Here is a 22,406-nt window from a genome sequence, read left to right as displayed (position 1 = left end):
TAGACCGCTTGCCTGGTGCAAGTCTTTCGATTTGACGCCACCTCGGCGACTTGCGCGTCGATGGGGATGAAATGATGATGATTAGGACAACATAACACCCAGTCCCTGAGCGGAGAAAATCTCCAACCCAGCCGGGAATCGAACCCGGGCCGTTAGGATTGACAGTCTGTCGCGCTGACCACTCAGCTACCGGGGGCGGACGACTGCGTTGGTAATGGTGATTGCAATGGACTGCGCGAAATCTGCAGCAAGTAAAACTGTAAGAGGGCACAACTGCGACCAAAGCTACAATGATAGTACGACGCCAGCCCAAGATCTCAGTTATGGATCACGTTCATGCATAGTTTTCGTTTCATCAATAAGTATCGAGTGACTAAGTATATTACAAACAGAGCATCCAACCCCGTGCATGCTTCATGCTACTCACTCCCAGTCGGAGATTTCCCATCTAACTGCTTCCAGGAACAAAAAATTTTGATTTGAAATATTTGATACGTTTAAAACGCTGTCATGATCTGCTCATTAAGGGATACTGCATAATATTACATTAAGGGTTTAATACAGTGAGACAAGTACTACAGTTAAAATCTGTGTGTTTCTCCTGAGGAAGTGGAACTCACTGTGCACAAATACCCAGACTACTTTTATTCAATATTTGAGAATGAGAGCAATTAGTAGCTTGCAACAAACGTTACACATAATGTCAAAGCTTTACGAAACTTTTTTTCTTGCTGACACACCCTTCAAAATGACGAAAGGAAGAGAGTTTATCCTCACTACGTTTTCGTTGCTCATGCAGTAAAACTACCGCATGAGACATGTTTTAATTTATTACTTCTTCACTACTAATTCTATTCGCAATTCATTCAGCAGACGGAAACCACATGTACCAGCGAATGTACCTGCAAAATTATATCATTGTACGATGCTAGTTCAGGAAATACGTCGTAAAAATCTGAGGTGCGTGGAAAAAAACTAGCTTTTGCTTAAAACGGAGCGCAAATTACCCAGAATACATCAGGTGTTTGATAGACAGCATTTGGCAAGTTCCAACAAACTAAAAGTAATTTCAAATCTTTTCTACCGTTATTCTCACTTACATGCTTAACGTCAGGTATTTGACACATTAATTCATTTGCAAAGTAATCAGAAGCTGGAGGCAGTTTTATACATGCGATATCGATTCTTCAAAGAATCGGGGACCTGCTGCGCTGAACAGGGCGTAGCGTGAGACCGGCGGCGATGGCCGCGTATCGCTCATTCTAGACCGAGTAGTACCGTCTCAAATATTCATTCCCCATTCTCGACTTCATGCCTAAAAATGCCACTTTAGAATTCTTTGTCGTCTGCATAATTTTGGCACTTTTCATTAAAATCTTTAGGTAAATACGCAGTTTTTTGTAAGTAAAATACAGTATTTTGTAAGTAACTGATGGCAAAGAGGGAATAAGACGCCAATGCTAGACGCTTGTAGCTCCACGGAAGTGCGTGCCGCATATTCCGAATAAACGGGGCAAACACTGGAGCTCCCTGTTCACTGTACAGACGAGAAATACGAATACAAAGCAAAGAGCAAGCGCTGCAAATTATTATATTTACTGGCTATTTAGCCCTGATATATGAATAAGCCATTCTTCATATCAGTAGCGTACCATACTAGGATTATTTCTCGAGGTAATCGAACGTCGAAATCTAAGTGGCCCAACCACATGTTCAACATAAATGCATGTTCTCTCAGGAACATGCCTTTACTCCAATACAGGCTGCTTCAAATGATTCACCCTATTTCGCAAGATGGTCTTACGGATAAATACAGACAGAAGCTACGAAGTGAATTTTTAACTTTCACACTGGAACTAAAAGTTTGCTCTGACTTGTAAGCTGTTGGTTCACATGGTTACCTGTGGACCCCCCGGAGCAGTTACAGTAGGTTGATCACTTGTTCGTTGTTCACTGGGAGGCGAGACGGCAATAGTATAGGAAGTTTTCCCATCTCCGTTCCGACGGATGCATCTCAGTTACGATGGCGCGGCGCGACTTTTGTCGACAACACGTCATCGCACCTACTACAGCGTACGGTGCGCACAGATCTCACTTTGCGACTTTTTGTGAAGTGAAAGTCTACGACTATGTGGCTCCCCTTCCGAGAACTCCGGGTGATCTGCGACGCCCCGCACGAAGACGAGTGGATGCAATAACTTCAGACGTGCAAAAATTTGACAACCATGTAGACGTTTGTAATGCCTCCACTGGAGAGCACATTGAACATGCGTGAAAGGTAAATGAAAACTTCAGTCCTAAATGTAATAGTAAAAGTACCTCAAGGTAGTATGTGCTTGCATGTATAAGATACACCCTCGTAAAATCAATTTTTTTAACCTAAACAATCTTTTTAATCCTCATTCCACATACAAGATACACAATGTGATCAAAAGTATCCGGACACCCCCCAAAACATACGTTTGTCATTTTAGGTGCGTTGTGCTGCCACCTACTGCCAGCACTCCATATCAGCGTCCTCAGTAGTCATTAGACATCGTGAGAGACCAGAATGGGGCGCTCCGCGGAACTCACGGACTTCGAACGTGGTCAGATGATTGGGTGTCACTTGTGTTATACGTCTGCACGCGAGATTTCCATACTGCTAAACATCCCTAGGCCCACTGTTTCCGATGTGATAGTGAAGTGGAAATGTGAAAGGACACTTACAGCACAAAAGCGTACAGGCCGACCTCGTCTGTTGACTGACAGAGGCCGCCGGCAGTTGAAGACGGTCTTAATGTGTAATAGGCAGACATCTATTCAGACCATCACGCAAGAATTCCAAACTGTATCAGGATCCACTATAAGTACTATAACAGTTAGACGGGAGGTGAGAAAACTTGCATTTCATGGTCGTGTGGCTGCTCATAAGCCGGTAAATGCCAAACGACGCCTCACATGGTGGCGTCAGTGGGCGATTGAACAGTGGGAAAACGTTGTGTGGAGTGACGAATCACGGCACACACTGTGGCGATCCGATGGCAGGGTGTAGGTATGGCGAATGCCTAGTGAACGTCATCTTGCAGCGTGTGTAGTGCCAACAGTAAAATTTGGAGGTGGTGGTGTTATGGTGTGGTGTGGTAGTGTTTTTCATAGAGGGGGCTTGTACCACTTGCTGTTTTGCGTGGCACTATCATAGCACAGGCCTACATTGATGTTTTAAGCACCTTCTTGCTTCCCGCTGTTGAAGAGCAATTCGGGAATGGCGATTGCATCTTTTAACACGCTCGAGCACCTGTTCATAATGAACGGCCTGTGGCGGAGTGGTTACACGACAATAACATCTCTGTAATGGACTGGCCTGCACAGAGTCCTGACCTGAATCCTGAAGAATACCTTTGCGATGTTTTGGAACACCAACTTAGTACCAGCGCTCACCGACCGACAACGGTACTTTTCCTCAGTGCAGCACTCTGTGAAGAAAGGGCTACCATTCCCCAAGAAACCTTCCAGCACTTGATCGAACGTATGTCTTCGAGAGTGGAAGCTATAATCAAAGCTAAGAGCGGGCCAACACCACATTGAATTGCAGCATTACCGATTGAGGGCGCCACGAACTCATTAGTCATTTTCAGCCAGGTGTCCGGATACTTTTGATCACATAGTGTACAGCGGTTACACAACAGTAGGCACACTCACATTAACGTGCCTTATACTGTGTAGTGAAACCGATGGCATTCAAGACATATTCCAGTAGTCTTGGAATGGATAAATGAAGGTCTTCCAGCAAAATAGTGGCCATGTTCATGTAACGACGATGGAGGTGGATAGCGATCACACACCATTCTCTCCAAAGTAGACCACAAAGGCTCAATAATACCGAGGTCTGGAGACTGTAGTGGTCAGAGAAGATGCGATAAACGATTTTCGTGCTAATAAAACCAGTCTTGAACGATGCGAGCTTTGTGAATAGGAGCATTGTCGTCTTGAAATACAGCCACAACTGTGGAACAAACATTGTACCACAGGGTGGACTTGATTAACCGAAAAGGTCACATAACGCTTAGCAGTCATGTAACCTTGCAGACTAGCCACGGGGTCCACGCAATAGCAGGATATGGCTTCCCAAATCATCACCGAACAGCCGCCACGTTTCACTCTTGGGACGTACACTCAGCCAGAAGTTGAAAACAGTGTGCACCTACACTCCTGGAAATGGAAAAAAGAACACATTGACACCGGTGTGTCAGACCCACCATACTTGCTCCGGACACTGCGAGAGGGCTGTACAAGCAATGATCACACGCACGGCACAGCGGACACACCAGGAACCGCGGTGTTGGCCGTCGAATGGCGCTAGCTGCGCAGCATTTGTGCACCGCCGCCATCAGTGTCAGCCAGTTTGCCGTGGCATACGGAGCTCCATCGCAGTCTTTAACACTGGTAGCATGCCGCGACAGCGTGGACGTGAACCGTATGTGCAGTTGACGGACTTTGAGCGAGGGCGTATAGTGGGCATGCGGGAGGCCGGGTGGACGTACCGCCGAATTGCTCAACACGTGGGGCGTGAGGTCTCCACAGTACATCGATGTTGTCGCCAGTGGTCGGCGGAAGGTGCACGTGCCCGTCGACCTGGGACCGGACCGCAGCGACGCACGGATGCACGCCAAGACCGTAGGATCCTAGGCAGTGCCGTAGGGGACCGCACCGCCACTTCCCAGCAAATTAGGGACACTGTTGCTCCTGGGGTATCGGCGAGGACCATTCGCAACCGTCTCCATGAAGCTGGGCTACGGTCCCGCACACCGTTAGGCCGTCTTCCGCTCACGCCCCAACATCGTGCAGCCCGCCTCCAGTGGTGTCGCGACAGGCGTGAATGGAGGGACGAATGGAGACGTGTCGTCTTCAGCGATGAGAGTCGCTTCTGCCTTGGTGCCAATGATGGTCGTATGCGTGTTTGGCGCCGTGCAGGTGAGCGCCACAATCAGGACTGCATACGACCGAGGCACACAGGGCCAACACCCGGCATCATGGTGTGGGGAGCGATCTCCTACACTGGCCGTACACCACTGGTGATCGTCGAGGGGACACTGAATAGTGCACGGTACACCCAAACCGTCATCGAACCCATCGTTCTACCATTCCTAGACCGGCAAGGGAACTTGCTGTTCCAACAGGACAATGCACGTCCGCATGTATCCCGTGCCACCCAACGTGCTCTAGAAGGTGTAAGTCAACTACCCTGGCCAGCAAGATCTCCGGATCTGTCCCCCATTGAGCATGTTTGGGACTGGATGAAGCGTCATCTCACGCGGTCTGCACGTCCAGCACGAACGCTGGTCCAACTGAGGCGCCAGGTGGAAATGGCATGGCAAGCCGGTTCCACAGGACTACGTCCAGCATCTCGACGATCGTCTCCATAGGAGAATAGCAGCCTGCATTGCTGCGAAAGGTGGATATACACTGTACTAGTGCCGACATTGTGCATGCTCTGTTGCCTGTGACTATGTGCCTGTGGTTCTGTCAGTGTGATCATGTGATGTATCTGACCCCAGGAATGTGTCAATAAAGTTTCCCCTTCCTGGGACAATGAATTCACAGTGTTCTTATTTCAATTTCCAGGAGTGTAGATTCATCAGAACAAATGACATTCCTTCATTGCTCCATAGGCCAGGGTTTATGGCTTCGGCATAACCTTTTCCTGTTGTGGGCATTTGCATCACTGAAGAGTGGTATTCGAATTCCAGATCGCCCTGCAATTCTGTACTTATGGAGCTCCATTCGTGTTGTCTTGGTGCCGTCACGGTTCGTGATTGCGACAGCATTATTTCTGCATTGACTTTAGTAGCTTTCAGCCTCTTATTTTTCGTCCAGTCGCCTTCAATGATCCTGTCACGATCACTCAACACACGCTTTCACCCGCGTTGTGGCTTGGCGGATGATGTTTTCCCGCTTTCTGCGACGTGTTGCACGAGATCCTGACTTCCCCAACATTTTTTTGTTTACCGACGAGTGCAGCTTCCATCGAGATGGACTTTACAACACCCGTAAGTTTCATTACTGGGTAATCCTCACGTCACGTACGTCCACCAGGAAGGATTTTCGCTCGAAATTTGTGCAGGCAAAGTGAGTGACCACCTGATTGTGCCAATCCGTCTACCTCCTCGACTTACCGGGGCAAATTACCTTCACTTTTTGCAAGAAACTCTACCCAGCCTGCTGGAAGATGTTCTCCTGGACATATGGCTACACATGTGGTTGCAGCATGATGGGGCGCCCGCACATAGCAGTCGTGATGTGTGCAGATATTTAAATGGACTCTTCAACGGCCGGGTAATTGGCAGAGGTGCCCATGGGACATGGTCCCCGCGATCACCAGACCTCATGCCACTGGACTTTTCCGTGTGGGGATTCTTCAGGGTTCCAGTTCACCCACCCAGACTCGAGCCACCTAGAAAATGGCTCGCATTCAACACGCCGCCAGTCACATCAGGGCGATGCCAAGAACCTTTGAAGAGTTCGGCAAAACACCGTCCGACGTTACCAAGCTTGTGACGCGTCAGAGGGTCGCCAGCTCGAGAACCTGCTTTAAGTAAACAATATCCTAGTTACAAAAAAGGTCCTTTTCAGGGTCGACACAATTTGTGAAAGACTTTGTGTACGCGTACTAAGAGCTGTTGACGGGTTTGTTCCCGGTATGTCTTATCATGAAACTACAATGGATGTGTCGGGACCCCGGCGGATTCGCCCCCAGAGTGGAAGGCTGGCGCGCTACCACCGAGCATGCGGGCCGCCTTGGATACATTGCGGTCTCCGGCAGGAAAAGCCTTCGCGGTCATGCGTTGTCCAGAGCATCCTGCAACAGGGCAATCTCGCGGCCAATCGAAACGCGTGGCGCCAAGTTTCCGTAGTTTAAAAATTGTGCCTTGTCGACCTACACAACATTAGTATTTTTGGTTCCTACCGGCATCAGCTATCCAGGGTTAAAATTTCGTGACAGAAAATTTTTTTCGATCCTGTATATAAATGACCTAGTAGACAACGTCGGAAGTTCCTAGAGGCTTTTGTGGATGACGCTTTATACCGAGAAGTCACGACGCTAGAAAATTGTAGCGAGATGCAGGGAAATCTGCAGAGGATCGACGCTTGGTGCAGGGTGTGCAACTCAGCATAAATAAATGTACATAGGAAAACTCTTTACTGTATGATTACAAAATTACAGAACAATCAGTGGAAGCAGCTACTTTCATAAAATATCTAGGAGTATACGTATGGAGGGATTTGAAGTGGAACGACCTAATAAAATTAATCGCGAGTGAGGCAGATGCCAGACATGGAGCCACTGGAAGAATCGTCAGGAAATGTAGTCCATCAACAGAGGAAGTATTTTAAAAAACACTCGTCCGACCAATGTTTGAATATTGTTCATCAATCCTGACAAAACTCTACCATCTGGTGAGCAAGATGTATGAAACAGGCGAAATACCCTCAGACTTCATGAAGAATATAATAATTCCAATCCCAAAGAAAGCAGGTGCTGACAGATGTGAAAATTACCGAACTATCAGTTTAATAAGTCACAGCTGAAAAATACTAACGCGAATTCTTTACAGACGAATGGAAAAACTGGTAGAAGCCGACCTCGGGGAAGATCAGTTTGGATTCCGTAGAAATATTGGAACACGTGAGGCAATACTGACCCTACGACATATCTTAGAAGCTAGATTAAGGAAAGGCAAACCTACGTTTCTAGCATTTGTAGACTTAGAGAAAGCTTTTGACAATGTTGACTGGAATACTCTCTTTCAAATTGTGAAGGTGGCAGGGGTAAAATACAGTGAGCGAAAGGCTATTTACAATTTGTACAGAAACCAGACGGCAGTTATAAGAGACGAGGGACATGAAAGGGAAGCAGTGGTTGGTAAGGGAGTGAGACAGGGTTGTAGCCTATCCCCGATGTTATTCAATCTGTATATTGAGCGAGCAACAAAACAAACAAAAGAAAAATTCGGAGTAGGTATTAAAATCCATGGAGAAGAAATAAAAACTTTGAGGTTCGCCGATGACATTGTAATTCTGTCAGAAAAAGCAAAGGACATGGATAAGCAGTTGAACGGAATGGACAGTGTCATGAAAGGAGGGTATAAGATGAACATCAACAAAAGCAAAACGACGATAATGGAATGTAGTCGCATTAAATCGGGTGATGCTGCGGGAATTAGATTAGGAAATGAGACGCTTAAAGTAGTAAAGGAGTTTTCGTATTTGGGGAGCAAAATAACTTATGGCGGTCTAAGTAGAGAGGATATAAAATGCAGACTGGCAATGGCAAGGAAAGCGTTTCTGAAGAGAAATTTGTTAACATCGAGTATAGATTTAAGCGTCAGGAAGTCGTTTCTGAAAGTATTTGTACGGAGCGTAGCCAAGTAAGGAAGTGAAACGTGGACGATAACTAGTTTGGACAAGAAGAGAATAAAAGCTTTCGAAATGTTGTGCTACAGAAGAATGCTGAAGATTATATGGGTAGATCATATAACTAATGAGGAGGTATTGAATAGGATTGGGGAGAAGAGAAGTTTGTGGCACAACTTGACTAGAAGAAGGGATCGGTTGATAGGACATGTTCTGAGGCATCAAGGGATCACCAATTTAGTATTGGAGAGCTGCGTGGAGGGTAAAAATCGTAGAGGGAGACCAAGAGATGAATACACTAACAAGATTCAGAAGGATGTAGGTTGTAGTAGGTACTGGGAGATGAAGAAGCTTGCACAGACAGTAACATGGAGAGCTGCATCAAACCAGTCTCAGGACTGAAGACCACAAGAAACAATGGGATCCGTACCAGAAAGTACTGGTAGAGGAAACAAAAGATCCAAAGATCGGCAGCACGTTTTGTTGTACTCGTTTAGTAACCGTGAAAGCGTCACGGAGATGCTGTCAAGTCCAGTGGCAGACGCTGCAAGACGGCGTTCTGCATCACAGTACGGTCTACTTTAAAGTTCAGAGAGCGCACGTTCCTAGAAGCGTCAACCAGTATATTGATTCCTTCTACTCGGGAAAACGCCAGCAAGATAAAATTAGAAACGAGCTCGCACGCAGGTTTATCAGCAGTCGTTGTTCCCGAGAACCGCACGTGACTGGAACAGGGGAAAAATATGATCGTATGGCATTGCTGGCCGGGAGGCCCCATCCGTGCATGTTCGGCCGCCGAGAGCGAGTCTTATTTTAGTCGACGCCACACTGAGCGACTCGCGTGCCGGTGATGAGGATGAAATGATGATTGAGACAACACAACACCCAGTCCACGAGCGGAGAAAATTTCCAACCCGGCCATGAATCGAATCAGGGCCCGCTGCATGGGAGGTAAGCACGTTATCACGGTACTGTCCATTTTTTTCCAGTCTTTGATACCAACATAAAGTCATTCTAAAATGACAGGTTTCAGTCAGTAACGACCATCTTCAGATCTGTTCTACACTATGTCCTAATGTGATAAAGCCGTAATGACATCGTCAAAACATATAAATAAAATCAAGGTGTGTCCATTGATGAGAGGTTAAACTGGAAGCAACACATTGATGGTCTGCTGAAACGTCTGAGTTCAGCTACGTATGCTATTAGGGTTATTGCAAATTGTGGTGATAAGAATTTCAGTAAATTAGCCTACTATGCCTACTTTCATTCACTGCTTTCGTATGGCATCATATTCCGGGGTAATTCATCGTTGAGTAGAAAAGTATTCATTGTTCAAAAACGTGTAATCAGATTAATTGCTGGAGCCCACCCACGGTCATCCTGCAGACATCTATTTAAGAATCTATGGATCCTCACAGTAACCTCACAGTATATAGATTCACTTATGAAATTTGTTGTTAATAATCCAACCCAGTTCAAAAGTAATAGCAGTGTGGATAGCTATAACACCAGGAGAAAGGATGATCTTCACAATGCAGGGCTAAATCTGACTTTGGCACAGAAAGGGGTAAATTATGCTGCCACAAAAGTCTTTGGTCACCTACCAAACAGCATCAAAAGCCTGACAGATAGCCAACTAACGTTTAAAAATAAATTAAAAGAATGTCTAGATGACATCTCCTTCTACTCATTGGCTGAATTTTTAGATATAAATTAAGGAGGGAAAAAATCTTAAACATTACTGTCATGCAATATTTTGTGTAATATAATGTCTTGTACAGACATCTTTTATTAACCTGGCACGTTCCACATCATTACGAAGTGTCGTATTCATGATCTATGGAACAAGTATTAATCTAATCAGCAAAGCGTCGACACGTAGAACTAAAATATGGTGTAAAATAGGCCACATCGTCCACACTATTATGCGTCACTGTACATAACTTCAGTATGTTTTGTACAGTAACGCCAGCTGCAAAATGACTGTGTGGACAATGAAGCCTATTTTACACCATATTTTAGTTCTTCGTGACGATGCTTTGCTGAGTGTGTTTATATACAGTATTTTGACGACGCCATTACGGCTTTAGCACATTAGGACATGGTCATTACTGACTGAAACCGGTCATCGTCTAAGAACTTTATATTGTGCTCCAAGACTGGAATAAAAAAAAATTTTGAAAGCACGTTATCATCCAGCTCAGCAGGCGGACTGGAACAGGGAAAGGGTGAAATTGCACTGGTACACAAAATACCCGCCGCAACACACCGTAAGGTAGCTTGCGGAGCATATACGAACACGAAGACGTATTTCAAACTTCGTACCTACAACGGTTCAAAGAAGCCGGAACACGGACCTTTTGCAAGGAGGACACTAGCAATGCAAGAGTTAATACCATCTGCACATAATCCAGTAATAAACTGAAAAAATCTTATGACTGCGAATATATATATATATATATATATATATATATGCTACTTTTTGTTCCTTTTTTTTAATTAATGACCAAACAGCTGTATTTATTTCATTCCATTCCTTACAATCGATTTCAGAATGACATGGCATCAGCCTCAGGCACTTAATACTGGAATCTACGTATCACACAACTGCAAACGTATCATGTGCCCAAGAGGTATCATCTATCTCTAAACATATTTACTTACACCTTACCTTCTCCAACGTTAATGCGTGGACGCTGCCTCATGATTATATTATACACTTGCATGTATATAATGCATCGACTCTAGCATTAAGGGCTTGTGGGTGGTATCACGTGGCCTTGAAATCGATTGCAAGAGCGGGGAGCAATACACATGGCATTTTGAGCAGAAAAACTATTGAGAAAGGAAAGAAACAGTTTTCAGTTTCCATAGTGACAAGCTTAGTAATTGAAGTTCCCATCTCCTCTGTTACAATGTAAGGAACAAAACCTTTTTCTCTTGGCTAAGGGCACACACATTCGAGAAACTTGTGTTTGTGGTAATGCTTCAGGTTTGTTATTAACCATTACTGCGCCCACGTGCCGGTGAAGTTCTCGTGAACATTTCAGCGCCACTAGCCGCCAGATGTCTGCTAATGGATTTGGTTGAAAAGTTTTTTAACGCAACAAGTCCACCACCTCGCTCTTACAGGCCTGTCGAAGTGAACAACGCTCTGTTTAAAAACTCCCCTACCATATAGCGAGTGATCGCGCTATGGCCGATAGGAATATGCAGGGTGTTTCAAAAAGAATGACCAATTTTCAAAACTCCACATTTATTGATAAAAACATATGGTACTACAAACATGGACTAAATTAAAACACACAGAAAATCTTGAAGTTTTGGCTATGCTACTACAAATGCTACCAGCGGCAGCACGATCACCATCTTAAACGATATCTAAATTCTTCATAAGGTTTACACAATGTATATGCTTTTGCGGGAGTTACGGCGCCTGTTCTGTGTTCTTCACTACTTCTACGTCACGAGGGAGATAAACACACTTTCCTTCACATATCCTCACAAAATAAAATCGCGCGAGATTTTGTCTGGCGATTTTGAAGGCCACGAATGCAGTCCTGTGTCCCAGGGTTCCTTACGCCCTATCCAGCGTTGAGGCAGAGTGTCAGTGAGAAAGTGACGTGCGTTGTTGTGCAGGTGTGGTGGAGCTCCATCCTGTTGGAAAATAGTCATCTGAGGCGTCCGGAAGTTGTGTAAAAAGCCAATTCTGCAGCATTTGAAGATGCTGGACAGGGCGCACAGGACCGCGACACACTGGCCTGTATTCTTGGCCTCAGACATGCGACTTTTTGTTGTGGAGATATACGAAGAAAAGTGTGTTCATCTACCCTTTCCCTCGTGACATAGAAGTAAGAGCAGAGTAACAGACTACATAACTTCTGTAAAAGCAGATACACTGTGTAAAGTTATCGACGAATTTAGCTATCGTCTAGATGTTGTTCGTGCACATAGCATTTGTAATACCGTAACTAAAGCTTTAAGATGTGTTTTGCAGTCTACCCCATATCTGCGGTACGTTTTTATCAATAAATATGAAATTCTGAAATCCGTCCATTCTTTTTAAAACACCCTCTAATGGGTTCCAGCTGTTATTTTAGCTAAGCAATAAATACTGTTCTTCAGTTTCAATTTCCGGTCTGTAGCAACTTCCAGAAACACTAAACCAAAATACGTCTAATGGTGAAAAAATTGCACGCACAAATCGTCGGGTCTCAACAAGTGATTCGATAACAGCTGACCAAAGGAAAGAAGTAGGGAGTGGAGGGCATGTGGGAGAACGGATTTATGCCGTAAATGCATTCAACACGAGCCGCGTTGTCAAAGAAGTGCTTAAAACGAAAAATGTATGTCTGCGCTTTAGAATTACATACTCCTACGATACTTTACTGCTTTCTCAGAGCAAAAACCTCAGCACAAACCTTGTTATTAAACATTTTGTAGTGTTCCTTGACCAGCCATGCAAGAGCGTTGTGGTTTCCACGACGAAGCCATGTCACCTTACCTGTAGTGCTGCATAAGTTTATTCAGTTCTACCGGTGAATCGATACCGCATGTCAGCGGAAAAACACCTTGTAAATTTCTTGTGTCTGTAACATTATGCATACTGTTCTGTATCTCCCACAAGCAAGTTTCCATTATCATATTACTTGCCATAGGAAGTTCCACGAGTTCGCGGCAGAGATAGCCGACGGAAGTTGATCAAAACTTGTTTCTCGGAAATACGAAATTACTTTGTGTCAACAGTGCAAGTCTGCATATGGGCCATCAGTATTGGCGAAACTCTGTGCAGCTCTAAACCACTGTGTAATCAAATTATTACTGATTGAACAACCCAAGGGTGTACGGCCGATTCACAGTGACCAGTGGGCACAATACACTAGTGGCCAGTCACATCGTCATCGTCAGGCGCGGTGACGTTAGTTCATCAGCGCTTCTGACGATAGTGACATGTCCGGTGGCCAAAACATTGTGCCCGTTCGGCACTATGAACCGGAAGTACAACCGTGGACTGCTCGACCAACAAATAAACCGGGAGAAACTGCAATATCACAATAATAATTACTATTGTTATTGTTCATCATTCTTGAGTGCACTGGAGTCGACGGAAACCTCGTTAATCCCTTTCTCTGTGTAACTGATAAACTAATGTACATACACCTAGAAAGGGGGACAGGATACAAGCATAACCACTGTAAGTACACAAAGGCATTTTTTTAATTAAGAGTAATAAGGAAATATATTAAAATTTCGTAACAGGTGTATTGAGAAACGGTTGTGTACACTATACAAAAAAATTTAAAAAAAAGCAACTGCCACAAATTAGTTACATATTTTTATTTGAAGATGCATCATAATGCATTCGGACTCTGAAAATTCATCTTCCGGAAAACGGCCATACAGTTAAAAAACCTTGTGATTTATTAGTGTTCTGTCCTAAGATGTAAAAACATGTGAGGTAAAGTGATAAAAACTGAAGACAATAGCAATCCACATTAAAGAGCTTTATCCTCAGTGAGTGCATAGTAATCAGGTGTGGCGAGTTTTGAAAATGCGCCGTGCAAACTAACATTTACTACATTTCATTTTCGTTGATTTTTTGCACAGAAGCAATACTAGTGCAAGTGAAGTATTCATCATGCACACCTACTACCCTTACAAACAACGACTGCGTCGTCTGAAACATATCCATGTTGGTGTTACGTGCTTTAACACACAATAGTGCAAATTCATTTTCAGACAGTTTGTTAATGTCCACCACTTGCGGTTGGTTGCTGCATGTCTGTTTTATGTATCACATAATTTGGCCTGCGGTTGTGTTGCTTGCTTGTAACATTCAGTGCCTGCCAAAGTTTTTCAGCTCACTGTGACTGATGAGCTACATTTCCCCTCAAAAGTGACTTTTACTACTATACACCAACGATCCACCACGATTCTTTAAAAAAACGAGACTACCTTTTGATTACAAGCATGACAACACAACGCTGTAGAACCCATACGATAACGCAACTGCAGCTAAAAATAAATATAAAGTGAAATAAAAATTTCAGACATGTGGATCGATCGCTGTTACGGTAAGTAGTATCATGTAAATTTTCAGCCGGCTAAGAAACAAAACTTATCATTAACGTCCCATGTGAATATTGGCACGGGATGAAACTGCAGCGCACATTAAGTGTAACCTCTTGAGAATGCTTCGAAACGCATACATTTTCGCAGTATGGTCAACTCTGAGTAATAACTGTACAATTGAAGTTACTTACCTTACTCATTACAATGGTCATCGCTGGTTCAAACGTAAGTGTCCATACTTAACATTTCAGTCACCTAGAAAAGTGACGTCTGTAACCTGCAATCAAGCAGCTAGGAAATATATTGTTTCACAATCCATGTTACACACTTCTAGAGGTGGTAGAGGGAACTTAGTACATGTTTTATAATATAGGAACTCATGTCCGGAAGTGTCATCCAACGACGCTACACAGCTCAAAGGTATAGGCGCCGGCACATGCAAATATATGTACATATATACGGTTATTCCGTGATGATGTCACGAACTTAGAAGGATGATGAATAAAGGATAAATGTGTCAATCTGAGGTAGTAGGGGTCTCTGTGCCGAGACTTAAAAACAAAAACAGTTCCGTTATTTCTGACAGTGGAATACATGTACTGGTACCGTTGTTTCTACGCTTGTAGGGCAGGCAACTTTCAGAAGTAGTAGTATGGGCCAAAACAGAAAAAATATATATAGTAAACATGGGCTCTAAAATGCATACCTTAAGAAGGTAAGACCAGTTGTTCAACAGGAAAAATTTGTTTCACAGTAGCGAACATGAACAAGTACGCATAGCTCCTCAGTATGCATTTTAGAGCCCATGTTTACTGGAAATTTTTTCCCTTGTTTTCGTCCATAATTCGTACTCCATATTACCACCTCTGAAAGTTGCTTACCCAACAATCGCAGTTACAACAATAGCAATATATTTATTCCACTGTCAGATGTATCAGAATGATTTTCGCTGTAACTTTCGACTCGTTCGTACCCGAACCAGGGGTCCTTACCTCAAATTGATACATTTATCCATCTCAATCATCCTAGAAAGTTTGTAACATCATAGGATCACCCTGTACATACAGACGGAATTCTTGGTAAAATAAAGCTTTATTTGCTGTCAGTTATAATCGAAACGATTAGTATCAGGCAACATAACACTAAGGCAGATGACTATAATTTCATTTCCATTTTTGATGATTATCGGTCATCTTTCTGCTTTCCGCATGTTAGGACAGGTATGGCAAACTCACCTTCCCTAAGGGAGAAATCATTCACAAATTTTGCCAACACAGAGGCTACCCCGCGACTGGGCGCACTTCACAAAGCGTCCGTAACCCTGGTTGGGAAGATTTTCAGTTACAAACATATTTCACATTGAAAACATGCACGAATACCACTAAACACATCGCAGCAAATTCCCGTGGTTAGCATATGTTCACTACTTTGGCCTGAAAATCATCTCGAAAATATCCACCCTTAATGAACACTTGAATGAACCTGGGAACTAACGATAATGATATTCAGAATACAGGTGCAACGCAGATTTCGACCCCGAATCACATTCCACACCAAAGTGAAGTCTCAGTTTCTTTGCGAAACGGTGCAGTAGTGAGGAACATCCCTTTGACTACGACGTCAGAGAGGTATCGAAAGGCCTACTGGTGAAGTATATCCGCAGTGTCGTTTTCAAAGGAACTTCCCGGCATATGCCTCACATGATTTAGAGAGACAAGGAAATTCGTATGGACGGACGGGTTGCGAAAAGCTGCCCTCCCTGATACATTCTCAAGATGGGCACACATATGACAGTTCGTAGTGGGGGCGGAGGATCGGCTTTAGACCTGGGGGTATGGAATATTTACAATGTTTTGGAAGACGAATGGTGACTTGTTACTAAGCATAAAAGAAGTTCCAGTTTAGACTCCCATAATACCGACTTTTAAACCATTTTCGTTAAAAAGGCTGACTGCATTATATTTTTGACACCAACCTTACTGTACACTGTGATACTCAAGGCTGTTTCGCATCCTACCAGTATCACGTTACTAAGCTGAGATATGGAGAACTGTCCTACTATGAACATTTAAGTGGTCTATTACATATACCACCCAATTAATATGAAACGAACTACAGACATGTATAAATGAGATGGTGAAGCTGAAGACTGCATCGAAAACAAATCTTCACTATGTTCTGGTAGTGTTACAGGACCTCTTGTAAAAACGAGTGCACCGAAAAATCACTGAATTTTAACACACTGAAATTTATTTTAGTTTAATGATACAATAATAATTGGTAACATTCAACCGTAATTAATGTCCTACACAACTCAACAACATGGTTCGAGGGGAAGTGTTGTTATCAGGTTGTAAAACTTCCCGTTTTAACCACATGAGAAGTTTTACAACCTTGTGACGAAGGCATTCTCTCTTGAAACGCGCTACTGAATTGCGAGAATGGTGAAAATTACTGTTGAATGCTACCAATTATTACCGCAAAAACAAACAATCGTTACCGCAAATCTGTAATAGCTAATATTAAATTAGTTTGATGATAGTACACGAAGTATTTGAATACTGCAGTGGAGGAAAAAAGATATACTGCGAACACAGACAAAAAACATGCGAATGAGCAAACCTCTTCCCTTTAAGATGATTTATATCTGGAATATCAGAATGCGATTGTTGACTGGCAATATGGGGTTACCCAGTCCACAAAGGAGATTGCTTACACATCACTCGTACGACTCATCCTAGAATATCGCTCTAGAGTGTGGAACTCGTACCAAATAGGCCTTACAGGGGATGTCGAACGTATTACAGAGAAGGGCAGCACGAATGGTCACAGGTGTGCTAGATCTGTGGTTGACTGTCGCAAGGATGCTGAAGCAGCGGAACTGGTAGACTCTTTAAGATATATACTACGACCCCTAACTAATGCTCCCATACGAATCGGAGGACAAGATTATATTAATTACAGCACGCATGGAGGAATTTAAACAATCATTCTTCCCGCGCTCCATACATGAAAAACCGTAATAACTGATACAGTGACACGTACCCTCTGCCATGCACTTCACTGGGATTTGCAGAGTACAGATGTAGTAACTGATTACAGTAATAAGAAACATTGTTTTGATGGAAAAATCAGCTAACTTTTTCAAATGTCTAAATTGGATCATCATATTTCCGGTTTACACTTAATGAATTACGTAAATCCGATCCTAGTGAGTCAGGAATCTGTTTACGATGAGACAAATTGAATTTTTCATCTGGGGGACTATCTATCAGTTATTTTACTTGTTTTAACAAGCAATTATCTTGGGCAAAACACACGATGTCTGTTCTACATTGTGTGACAAATGAATACATATTAAGTGGTATCAGGTATTCGCTCAACACACTCAAATCACTTTAACAGTATACTGAAATAAGTCTTTGTTAATACAAACTGCTATAAAATTGTCCAAAAAAGAGGAAACTAAGATCAAAGACCAAGTTAAAAATCTTAATTCAAAACAATATGCAGAAATCAAAAATGCACTGCTAATACTTAATTACGTTGGTGAGAATTTTGAAGTAGCTCTTTTTCTCGTAGAAGAAAACTGTTATACAGTTTTCTGGAAGAAGTATTTACTGCTGAAGTAATTACTATTTTCAATTTTTATGTTTGAAACTTTAACTTCGCTTACCTCCTACGTTTCAATAAAACTGTTAAAAAATAAGTTATTGCTGAGAGTCGCGCACTGAAAACCCACCGCGCGGTAAACTTTGTTCTCTACAACAGGCGAGACGGTGATAAGTTATTTAGACACATACACAACAAAAACAAAGGCACAAAAATTTTATTAAATCCAAACACAACACTACCAAGTAAAACTTCATAAAGTCACCTATGAAGAATTTTCTTCATATAACAGACTTCACCTTCCCCCCTAGGAAAAAAAAGGTACAACATCTAACGGAAAAGGCGGCAAAGGACCCAGTTGTACCTATGGTTCTCGACCCACTTTTATCGTGTTGCTAGTCAAAGTCTAAACTTCTATAAATTCGCACGTGTTCGCATGTGTATCGATGTAACCAACGTGACAGCAAAATAATATGTATCAAATGAAGTAAGGACATGAAAGAATCTTGTGGCTAAAAGCCAGAGCCAGCCTTGTCGAACATTTCCTAATCGTAAACCAACCCTTTGATTCATATTGCGACATGCAGTAACGGAAAGTACAACTAGTAAGTTAAAAGTACCAAAGACACTGGAAATTAACGAGCATATGACACAAAAACAGTTTCATTATTCCACGTCCAAAATTACGAGTAACTTTTGCATCACGGAAGAACTGTGTAAGTACTGAAAAATCAGTTTCAAAAATGCCACTTTCTATTAAATCTTTACCTTACTACCTTGTAACTTTAAAATAGCTATAACTTATCTATCACTAAATACCTCTCTCTGCCCCACGACAACTTTTCTGCCATTGCGACACTCACTTGTCTCAAGATTGTAATGGTCTATACACATCGTATGCGTCGTGTTTTGAAAGTACGAGGAGCAGCGTATTGTGTGTTGACGTCCAGCTGTGCCGCGCACCTGTGAACTCTTATCAACTGTCAGTTACGTTGGTTATTCCCACGTCGTTCTCCGCGGCGCGGCGCAGCACAGCACATCTGCATTTAATGCTCCTTAAAACGACGGAACACGGTTAGCGCAAAAATAAATTTTGCAGCAAACATAGAAAGTTTATTTTTTGTCGCCTCTAACAACTTTGGCGAAAAATAAACACAAGTAATTCAATTTACACTTCTTTCACAGCCACAGTGGAAACTACCCACTACCCTCACATGCGTTGCAAGGACATTTCTTTTCACCACGGCCAGTTTTGAGGATTTCCTACCAATCCTTCTAGTGGTGTACATAATGGTCATGGTTGATCACTGTATAAACATGAAAAGTTCTAATATTTTAAAGCAAGTTACATTTCCTTCAAACGTATCACTCAAATTGAGGCGGCTTACGCAAATAGATTCTCACACGATACCTCACTAGATCTAAAGCGCCTGCGTCGCTAAAATAAAGGGAACGCAGCCGTTACGATAACATCAGATCATACATTGCGTCCAATAATCCCATAATGGAACTACCATCAGATGTGTAATGAGAGTGAATATAGGATAACATAAAGAGTCAGTGTAAAACACAAAATTTTGTCAAAATCTGCGTGCATAAAAATCAAATGCACGGCTACCTTTACAATTGTATTCCACAGTATGTAATTTACGGGCGTTACATGAAAGATCTATTTTTATTTTCAACATTTGACTGATTTTGCACCACATTGATATGTCTGAATTGAACAAGCTTGCCCTGTTAACAACGATGTGCCTCTGACATATTACGCATCACTTTTGGGTTGCAATTCTGAAGAAATTAAATCTTGTTGCCTACTAAGTTTTCATTTGGGTAACATCCTAGGCAACGTCCTTCACCGTGGCTACAAGGTACAATGCCTCACTGTCAATTTTTGAATTAGCACCAGATTCATACTTACAAAGATAGCATGTACAAACAAGCAGTAAACTAGTACAGCTTCTTGCCAATTACAGCTGCGACATTATAGGAAAATAGCAGCCACAACACGGCTTTTGTGTGACTTCCTGCAGAAAGCTACTTTTTTACAATTACTTATGGTACTTTGCCATACTTTTCCATAATCTCAGAACTTCTGTATAATTTGTTGAAAGGCTGTTAGTAACTGCAATTTACACCATTAAAGCAATAAAACACTGCTAACTTAAAATTGTTAATCACAGGAAGTTTGGAGGCATAATCTCATCTTACAGGTGAGAGAGGTTTAAGGTGCACGTGCAAGCTCACCAAGAAAAGTACACAGCACAAAGTAATAATGCATTTCCATAGCCATTAACATTAGAAGAAAGTCTAAATCCAAAATTGTCGTCAGAAATACTGCACTATGTGTCTGAGGACTTCGTGAATGTTTTTACTGTACAAAATACTATTCACTCTGACCATCAAATCGGTTGAAGTCCTTTCATCAGTCTTACGTCACTTTCTTCTCAGAAGTATTCACATGGGAGAAGAAATATTTGTACACAAAAATCCATTAAAGAGTACTGAATAGACCAGTCACAGAATACAAATCACACTTGCAAAATATCTTAGCAACAGCCATTAAAGAATGGTGCAATAACTGAAAACTGCATTGATTACTTCATCCCACAGTTTAAAACAATCAAGCCCCCACAAAGATTGATATATATTTTATAACATTTTCAATAAAATAAATAAAAATTTTCTGATAGTGCACCACATTATAGGTACATCACAGTACAGATATAAAGATTTAAACAGACTACCTGTAAGCAAGAAAATCTGTTACCTTAGAACTTGTCATCAACTACATGAACTGACTCATTAACAGAAATGCAAGGTCAACTCACCTGGTTAGATGCCAATTCCACGGAAACAACAAACGTGCAGTTTTCAATGCACAAGTGCCAACATCCAGTGTCATTCAGAAATGAAATCACCCACACAAGTGTAGCACTTACATATGATCACACCACACTGGACCAATATGTCACTTTCCCCTAACAAGTCAATTCCACTGTAACTACAGTAACAGCCCCAAGGTGATAAATATATTAATATTTTTGTATTTCGTCACATCTTCAATATTTGAATAAATACTGAAAAACAATCATCTTAGCCGGCCGCGGTGGTCTAGCGGTTCTAGGCGCGCAGTCCAGAACCGCGCGACTGCTATGGTCACAGGTTTGAATCCTGCCCCGGGCATGGATGTGTGTGATGTCCTTAGGTTAGTTAAGTTTAAGTAGTTCTAAGTTCTAGGGGACTGATGACCACAGATGTTAAGTCCCATAGTGCTCAGAGCCATTTTTGAACAATCATCTTCACTTTAGCCAAATTTCACAAACTTAATTGTCCTGTCATCTTCCCCTAATACTGACGAGTCAATGCATTGAGAACATGACAGTTTGCTGAATTGTAAGAGATACAATATTTTTAATAAAAGCTAATAAATAACTATCAATTCTAAAAAGGGCTTTCGAAGCATCCGATCTGAAAAGAATCCGTAACAACATAACAACCATGACTAATATATTATCTAGTTTCTGCCAGTACTATTACCTGACCCCCCCCTCCAAAGAAAATAATCAACTGCATTCTTCCCTATGTGCACTGAAAACACTATGAGAGTAGGTGAATGACGTTATAATGAAAATCTGAAAATATTTTGTTAAATATTCCTAGATCAAGAAACTAATAACCGACATGCAGTGGCTTATATACGTTTAAGAATACATTATACCATATAATAAAAATTTAAACATTTAGATATTAACAATAAAAGAGTTATGATACAGTGCATGTGTTGTGCACAACGACAGCTCATAAACAAGAATTGACATCTAGCACACTTCATTCCTTTACACAGTATTATGAAGAATGACGCGAGTACAAAATTCAAATTCTGGGCCATAATGTTAAAATCTCTTGTCCTGCATGTCTATCCTTTTCCCAATGCCTCCACTGACAGATAGTTATATGCATTGTTTTTATTATCTCTATTCCATCAATATTTGGAAGTATTGTATTAAACGGTGTGTGACACTTCAATTCATATGGCCAACTTTAACATCTGATTAATTTTTATGCGTGCGAGCCAGCTGAACTTTGAAAACAAAAAGTAAATGCATGAATTAAAACTGACATTTCAATAGCCCAACATATGAGTAAAACAAATCAATTATTCTGTCATTTGTAAAATAGGAGATTCCATCAAGTATATAAGCAAATACTAGCCTAGCCCAGTAATGTCTACACAGGATACTCTCACTATGAACAGAAAAACACAAGCATCTTTCATTTTTAGTCTTAAGTGGCAAACAACAAAAACACAGCAGCCACCAGAT

The sequence above is a fragment of the Schistocerca americana genome, chromosome 2 (assembly GCF_021461395.2).
Source record: "Schistocerca americana isolate TAMUIC-IGC-003095 chromosome 2, iqSchAmer2.1, whole genome shotgun sequence".
Classification (NCBI taxonomy): domain Eukaryota; kingdom Metazoa; phylum Arthropoda; class Insecta; order Orthoptera; family Acrididae; genus Schistocerca; species Schistocerca americana.
This window is presented reverse-complemented; position numbering follows the sequence as displayed.